This window comes from Pteropus vampyrus, unplaced genomic scaffold, assembly GCF_000151845.1.
Source record: "Pteropus vampyrus isolate Shadow unplaced genomic scaffold, Pvam_2.0 Scaffold381, whole genome shotgun sequence".
Taxonomy (NCBI): Eukaryota; Metazoa; Chordata; class Mammalia; order Chiroptera; family Pteropodidae; genus Pteropus; species Pteropus vampyrus.
The window spans coordinates 707,672-714,552 of NW_011889162.1; the positions used below are offsets into that span (position 1 = coordinate 707,672).

Here is a 6,881-nt window from a genome sequence, read left to right on the forward strand (position 1 = left end):
AAAACATAATTTTTAATAGCTGTATTTTAATAGGTCTCACTGTGTTGATAAACCATAATTTATTTGAACATTTAAGATGTGGAAATAATTTTTTACTTCTGTGTTCCTTATAATCCAATAAAATCATGTTAAAATAGCAGCTATGTTATGGGAGAGGAGAGCTTTACATTGAAAAAAAGTGTGTTGTGCTTTCTTTTTCTGGAAAACAAGGTTAACAGCATTTTGAGAGAACAGCTATAGCAACTCACAGACCTCGGGCAAAGATTTTTTTTTCACGTTCTGAGGGTTCCTGGTATCCTATGGGCTCTTGACAACACTTCACAGAAATACAGTGACATTGCAAAACAAAAACAAATGACCCCACAAACTCTATAGTTCTAGCAACACTAAGAAAACTGGAGATTTTCGGACAAAGGATATTTCATGTCTTTGCTCCTAGTGATGAAAATAACTATTGAGAAGAAACTGAATGAACTTGGGAAGAATCTTGACATTTTAAGAAAGAATTTCAAACATTTTAGAATTCTTCCGTACTTGCGGATTCCCCCCGCCCTTGATTTCATAGTCGATAACCCATTAGCAAAGATGTTTTATGAAATTTACATTAACCGTTAGGAATGATGTTTATTCGGAATGCTCTGTGCTGTTTTTTGAGGTTCCCTTCTTACTGGGCTGAGGGAAGACAGCTTTGAACCGAGTGTGCACCCAGCGGATCATGTGTGCGGGGTCCAGACCGGCAGAGCGGCTGCCGGGATGAGCCCACAGACCCTCACCTACGAGAAAATAGTTCTCCTAAGACCAGCAGGGTTTCCGCTGACAGCAGCTTTGCCTGGAGGTGAGGATCAGTGTTGATTGTTTCAGTATCTTTAAGGAAGATGTTCAAGGTTCACGAGTTTCGTGGACTGTGCGACCAGGGAGTAGGAGATGGCTAGTGGTCCCCATTGGTTTTCACCACGCAGGGCGAGCGTGGCTGTGGCCGGGCCCCTGGAAAATCTTTCTGCTGAGATCTGTGCCTTGCAGATGGGAATTAATCATCCTAAAAGGGCTGTGGGGAGGACCCGTTATTCCTACCGAATCCCATTATTCTCCGGCTACTAGTTCTCACCACGTGTGTGAACGACACCCCGCCGCTGTAAACATCTGCCGTTCGCTGTTCCCTCCCGCACGTGCCGCTCCATCACCGACCTCCGCAGGTCTGTAAGTGTTCTAGAAACACAGATCTCTGAGTGAAACCCTAAATCTGCCCCAGCGGAACCGCTCTGTGGGCCGAGCCCTACCTCAGAGGGGACCTGAGGAGCCCTGAGTCATGCTTGTTCCTGCTGAAGCCAGCACGCAGTCCTCTCTGGAGTCTTGCAAGGACTAAAGACATATTTGACTCTTTTGTTTCTCTTAGCTTCCAGCTCAGGCGTTGTTTGTCAGCTTTTTAATGCCCGTAGACCCACCACGTACTCATCTATCTGATGCTATTTATTTTTCATCAGTAATGTTTATCCCAAGCAACATTGCCAAGAAAAATATTATTTCATTGATTTTAACATCTGTTCACATGAAATCTGATATTCAAATTCACCACGTCCTGTTATCGGTTAGCTGAAGTGCCCTTGAGACAGTCACACCCAGGTCTGTAACCAGATCGTTGTTTTTTGCCTTCGTGACATGCGTGCGATTTTGTTGTTATTGTCTGAAGTAATACTTGCTTCCTTTAACAGATTCAAAATGGGATCACAAAGGGATGATTCTCCCCAATTCTTCTCCGCTCCTCCCACTGCCCGCAGGACCCTCCAGGGCGAGGCGTCTGAGGGGTTTCTGCTCCCAGAAGGCCTTGGCAGCTTGCCAGGATTGCAGAAATTCAATGTCCCTTTTCTCTTAGAAGACAGCATGTGTCTTTGGTGCAGGTGACAACCAACCGACCGCAGTCATGCTTTTCCGCATCTGAGGGATGAACGGGCCCAGCCAAGGGACCTTGCCGCGGGCACGCGTCTGTCCTGCTGCAGGTTCGGACACTCGGGTCGATGTCCGGGGCCCCCCAGGAGGCCCCTCGGGGGCTGGGAGGAGAGCAGACTGTGAGCCTGAGAGCGACTCCCAGCAAGGGGCCGTTGGGGGCGGCTGCGAGTGGCAACGGTCATTCCACATAGGTCAGCATGTGTCCTGGGCAAGGAGAGTGATTTATGGGCAGCATGACCCGGCCCTGTGACCTGAGGTGAATGGAGCCTTGTTCCGGTCGGTGGCTGTTCCATTGCTCGTCCCGTCACCCTGCAAACCCTGCTCCATGAGAAGAGGCGGTGCTTGTCCCCACGGCAGGTCCCGAGACCTCGATGCAGCCAGTCCCAGGTAGGAAGGAGCTGGGTCACCCATACGTGGCGCGCTTTGTTCCCAGACCTGCCGGCTGTCCGCACGTCCCAGGAGGACCCACGCTCACACGGCGGGAGGCTGGAAATGTGCTTTCCCCCTGGGGTGCTTGTTCACGCCACCTGCTAAAGGCAGTTTTATGAGAGGCCCGGTTTTAAGACGCTTGTCTCTGGAGCATCTTTAAAGACTGAACGTGAGACGTGTCACGCCGAAAGAAACTGTCGATCTTCGCCTCCGTCCGTGGCAGATGCTGGCCTGTGGCCTCGTGCACCATCCTCCTCCTTAGGAACTGCTCTGTCGTCCAAACAGGTCCCCAAGTGCCGCCCCCTGAGGACGCACCCAGGGGCCTGTGCACCGGGAGGGCAACGTGGCTTCGGGAAGAGCTGAGAACGCATTACGCCCGGCTTCAAAGCTCGGGCTTTAAAAAGAGTTTCACCGTGGTGAAATGCACGCAGAGTCTGCCACCGTAACCGTCTTTAAGTGCGCCGTCCGGGGGCATCGGGGCACAGCATCGTGGTCCTTCGTCTCCAGAACCTTCTCAGGTTCCCAAAGCGAAACTCTGTCCCCGTTAAAGGCTCACTCCCGCCCGCGCCGCGGCCCGGGGACCACCCTGCTCCTTTCGGCCTCTGTGCATCTGACCCCGGCGCACACCTCGTGCGAGCGGAATCACCAAGTATTAGTCAGCTCGCGACTGGCTCGTTTCACTCAGAGTCATGTCCCCGAGGTCATCCGTGTTGCAGCACGTGTCCGCGTCCCCTTCCTTTCTAAGGCTGAGCCCTGAGTGCTATTGACCCATTCTGCTCATCCCGCCATTGGTGGACGGACCCCTGGGTGGCGTCCGCCTTTTGCCTCCTGCGAGTCAGATGGTGATGACCATGGGTGTACAGTTACTCCCCGTGCTGGATCATGTGATAATTCTGTTTTTAATATCTTGAAGCATTTCCATACTGCTTTCCACAGGGGCTGCACCATTTTACACCCCCGACCGCGGTGCCCGAGGCGCCGACCCTTGCAACGCCTGTCGTTTCTGTGTTTGACGGTAGCGTTTCTCTAATGCTTTGTGACACTGAGCATCGTTTCGTGTGTTTATTGGTAATTCATACGTCTCCTTTGGAGAGATTTCTATTCAAGTCCTTCACCCATTTTTATCAGGTAGCTTGCTTGTTGCTGATTTGTAAGAATTCTTTATATCTTTGGATATTAATCCCCATCAGGTATGTAATTTGCAAGTGTTTTTCCCCATTCTGTAGGTTGTCTTTTCACTCTGCTGATTTTGTCCTTGATGCACAGAAATTTTTAACGTCGCCGTAGCCCAATTTATATACGTTTTCTTTTGTTGCCTGTCATACATTTTTAGAAGAAAAACTTTGTTCTGAATTGGAAAGAGCCAGGCAGAAATGAGAGAGCAGCTCGCGGTGGCCCCGCGGAGGCTGCCGTGGTAAATGAGAAATTGCTCTGTGGCGCATGAGGGGAAACCGGTCCGCCTGCCTCTGGGCGGGACAAGTGGCCTTCAGCTAGCATTCCTGTTCCACCGCAAATTCCGCCGGGCTCAGCAATCATAATAGCCCAGGGCCTAGCTATGGAAACTTAAAGGAGCGATGCCTTCTCGTCGCAAAACCACAGACACCTGGCCCGCGGGAGAGCCCGGCCCGGCCGTTATATATCATTTCCACACATCTGTGCGCACACACGCACACACGCACGCACACACGCATGCACACGCACACATGCATGCACGCACACACACGCACGCACGCGCACATGCACACACACACGCACACACGCATGCACACGCACACACGCACGCACACGCGTTCGGATGCAGGTTACCTTCTCATCGTTTGTTCTTTTGATGTAAACGGGATGTCCCTGTCCTTAATAATCACTGAATTTTTGGAAGTTTTAGGTTCTACATTGTGTATATTATGTTTCTGTCGAAACAGAAATTCTATCCAAGGCTGGGGCTCTAATTCCACAATTCATGTTAATAACTACTGCGAGACGTAACTTTTCTATTCGCGCCACAGAAAGAAACGTCCTCACAGACGCTTGACGCCTCGGATTTGTCTTCGCCGGTGTTTTCTCCTTCCTCCATCCTCGTGCCCTCCACATGCTTCTCCGACAGCCTCACGCCCCTCGTCGTCGTTCAAATCAGGGTCTCCATCTTGGGCCTCTGTCAGGCCGCATCCAGAATCTGAGGCGGCGTACGTAGCCCAAGACCCTGGCTGCTCCACAGCCACCGCAGCTCGGCGTCACCCTCCCTCTGCCCCGTGGCCTTCTCCTTCCCCGGCTCGCGCTTGTGTAGGTGGCACAATCTGCCTCTGGGGATTTCCCTAGCGTTTGTTCTCCAGACCCTAAAAGCTGCCACTTCTGGGAAGTCAGTGCCATTTCTAGAAAATTCCTTGCGTCTGGCCCCCTTTTCATCGCCGTACTCATGGCCTTAGCCCAGTGCGCGGCCTCTGGCCGAGTGGACGCCCGTGTGTTTCCAGCCTCTGGTTTCCTCTGGCCTCCCTCCCGCCCCAGCCTATTCCACCGTTGCAAACACCACCAACAGCTCACGGAGCTCCTGGGACACAGCTCTGGGGTTGTCCCTCAACTGATTCAAATGTCCAGGGTTTTTTGTTGTTGTTGTTTCTTTTTCCAACACGTCCCCAGAAAGGGCCAAACCCCTTAGCCTCATTGTCAGTGCTCACATTTGGAAAAAAAAAAAAATTAAGATGAAACTTCACCCTCCCCCCGTCACGGGGTTGCCGTGAGGATGAGCCGAGCTGATGTGAGAACAAGTCAAAAGCCCCAGTCAACGTGAGAACGTCCGCCCAGCTCCGCAGATCGCTTTTCCACTCCTGTTCAAATAAGTGAGAAAACGCAAACGGGAAGGCCGTGACCGGCACGCGAGAGGGCCGCCGCCGGGTCTCGGCGAAGTCACGGCTACGGAGAAGGTGGTGGGCGGCTTGGGAGACGACAGACCGCAGTTCTCATGCCGAGCAGCAAATTCAGTTCGGCCAGGACCGCAGCCGGTCGGCGATCTGTTTGTTCGGTCAAGGTCACGGTCTACCTTCTTCCTTTGAAATGGTGCAGTTGGAACGACACACCGGGGAGCCGTCTCTCTGCGGAGCAGAAGTAAGGATTTTGTCTACTTAGCAAAACAGGAGGCAGAGTGAGGGCTGCGGGGTAACCGCTCAAAAGGGAAGCGGCGGTGCGATGTTTTAACAGTCCAGCCCGATTTCCTGCTCTTGCTCGTTCTGTTTGGTCGGTCTGCAGACGCACTTCAGAACACCGAGCTGTGAGAAAGCCGAGCCGTCTCCGTGCTTGCCAAGGACCGTCGCCCTTGTTAGTTCACGAAGCGCACGGGCTGCCACAAAGCACCAGCGGGGACTGCTCCCGGGCCGTCCGAGCTCCCTCGTTCCCCGCGCCTCTTACATTATTTACTCATCATTTTCTACAGGCTCCAAGGCAATCGTTTCCTGGAATGCACGCAGCTTTTGGATTCTGGGTCCGAATACGCTTTATTTAATAAGAAATGAGTTCATGCAACTCTCCGAGGCCACTGGGCAGGAGTTAGAATCGCTGCCAGTAAGGACAACACCCAAAAAAAGCAGAAACGCTTTGCACAGGCCCTTCGTAACTGCTGTGATTGATTTGTAAAGTGATGTAATTTAAAAATATCGGGAGGTTTTGCGGTGACCTGTGCCTTACCCCACATAGTTGATATCCGTGAAGATTTGGCCTCAGGTATCGTTGACAGATCTTTCGACCCTGTCGCTCAGAGATTCGTGCTGTCAGAGGTCTAGTTTCCACGGAGAAGTCTGGCTGGGGGGACGCAGACTTTCCAGATAATGTCGACCTCAGCCATCCATTCACACACGCACTCAGTGACTGCATCCTGAAGTCTAATTACAGGCAAAGCACCAACGAATGGCTATTTTCTTATGGGAACATGTGGTAATTAAGTCCAGGGTCAGACGCAAGTGCTGGCCAATGCTATCGGCACTCCTGGTTCTGAAGGAGTAGGCGTTTGCACGGGCGTTGCGGCGGGTGTCGAGTGGGGGGAGCCCTCACCGTGAGCGTCGGGGTGCGAAATTTGGTTCTTTATGGGATGACGCTGCTATTTATGAAGGGGGTTCTGAGCACCATTCTCTGAGTTATCTGCCCTAAGGGTTTCCAAGAGAATGAATGACGAATGGACACAGGAGCTAACGCTTGAATGGAACGCCATTTGTTAGTTGAGTTTGACTAGAGTCACAGGTCCTGGGTGAACTTAAAGGAAGAAGGAGCCAGCATCCCTGCCCGGAAGGCACGGAGAGTCCAGGGTGGACAAACACAAACCCTGGGGGACACGTGGCCTCCAGTGCTGATGACCAGGTGTCCTTGAGCGACCTGGAAACCAGATGACACTGGGCCGTCTTGCGTCTTTGTGGGTGACGAGGCCTCCAGGGCCAGCACGTTGGGGGGCAGCTACTTCTTGCTTCCTCTGCTAGAGCTACAAGCAGCAGATTCCCAAGGACATGCCGTCTGGATAAAAGCCATTAGCC

At 52.2% G+C, this 6,881-nt stretch overlaps 1 long non-coding RNA gene across 3 annotated transcripts; it reads left to right on the forward strand.

Moving 5' to 3' along the window:
* Positions 1-593: 593 nt before the first annotated feature.
* Positions 594-6,459, forward strand: LOC111731528. Of its 3 annotated transcripts, XR_002777185.1 has the most exons (3): positions 594-835; positions 1,710-3,388; positions 4,377-6,459. It is a non-coding gene; the product is annotated as an uncharacterized LOC111731528 (long non-coding RNA). The 3 variants fall into 3 exon arrangements; XR_002777184.1 differs by lacking the exon at positions 4,377-6,459 and having other exon boundaries at positions 594-1,193; positions 1,710-4,251; XR_002777183.1 differs by lacking the exon at positions 4,377-6,459 and having other exon boundaries at positions 1,710-4,251.
* Positions 6,460-6,881: the final 422 nt, after the last annotated feature.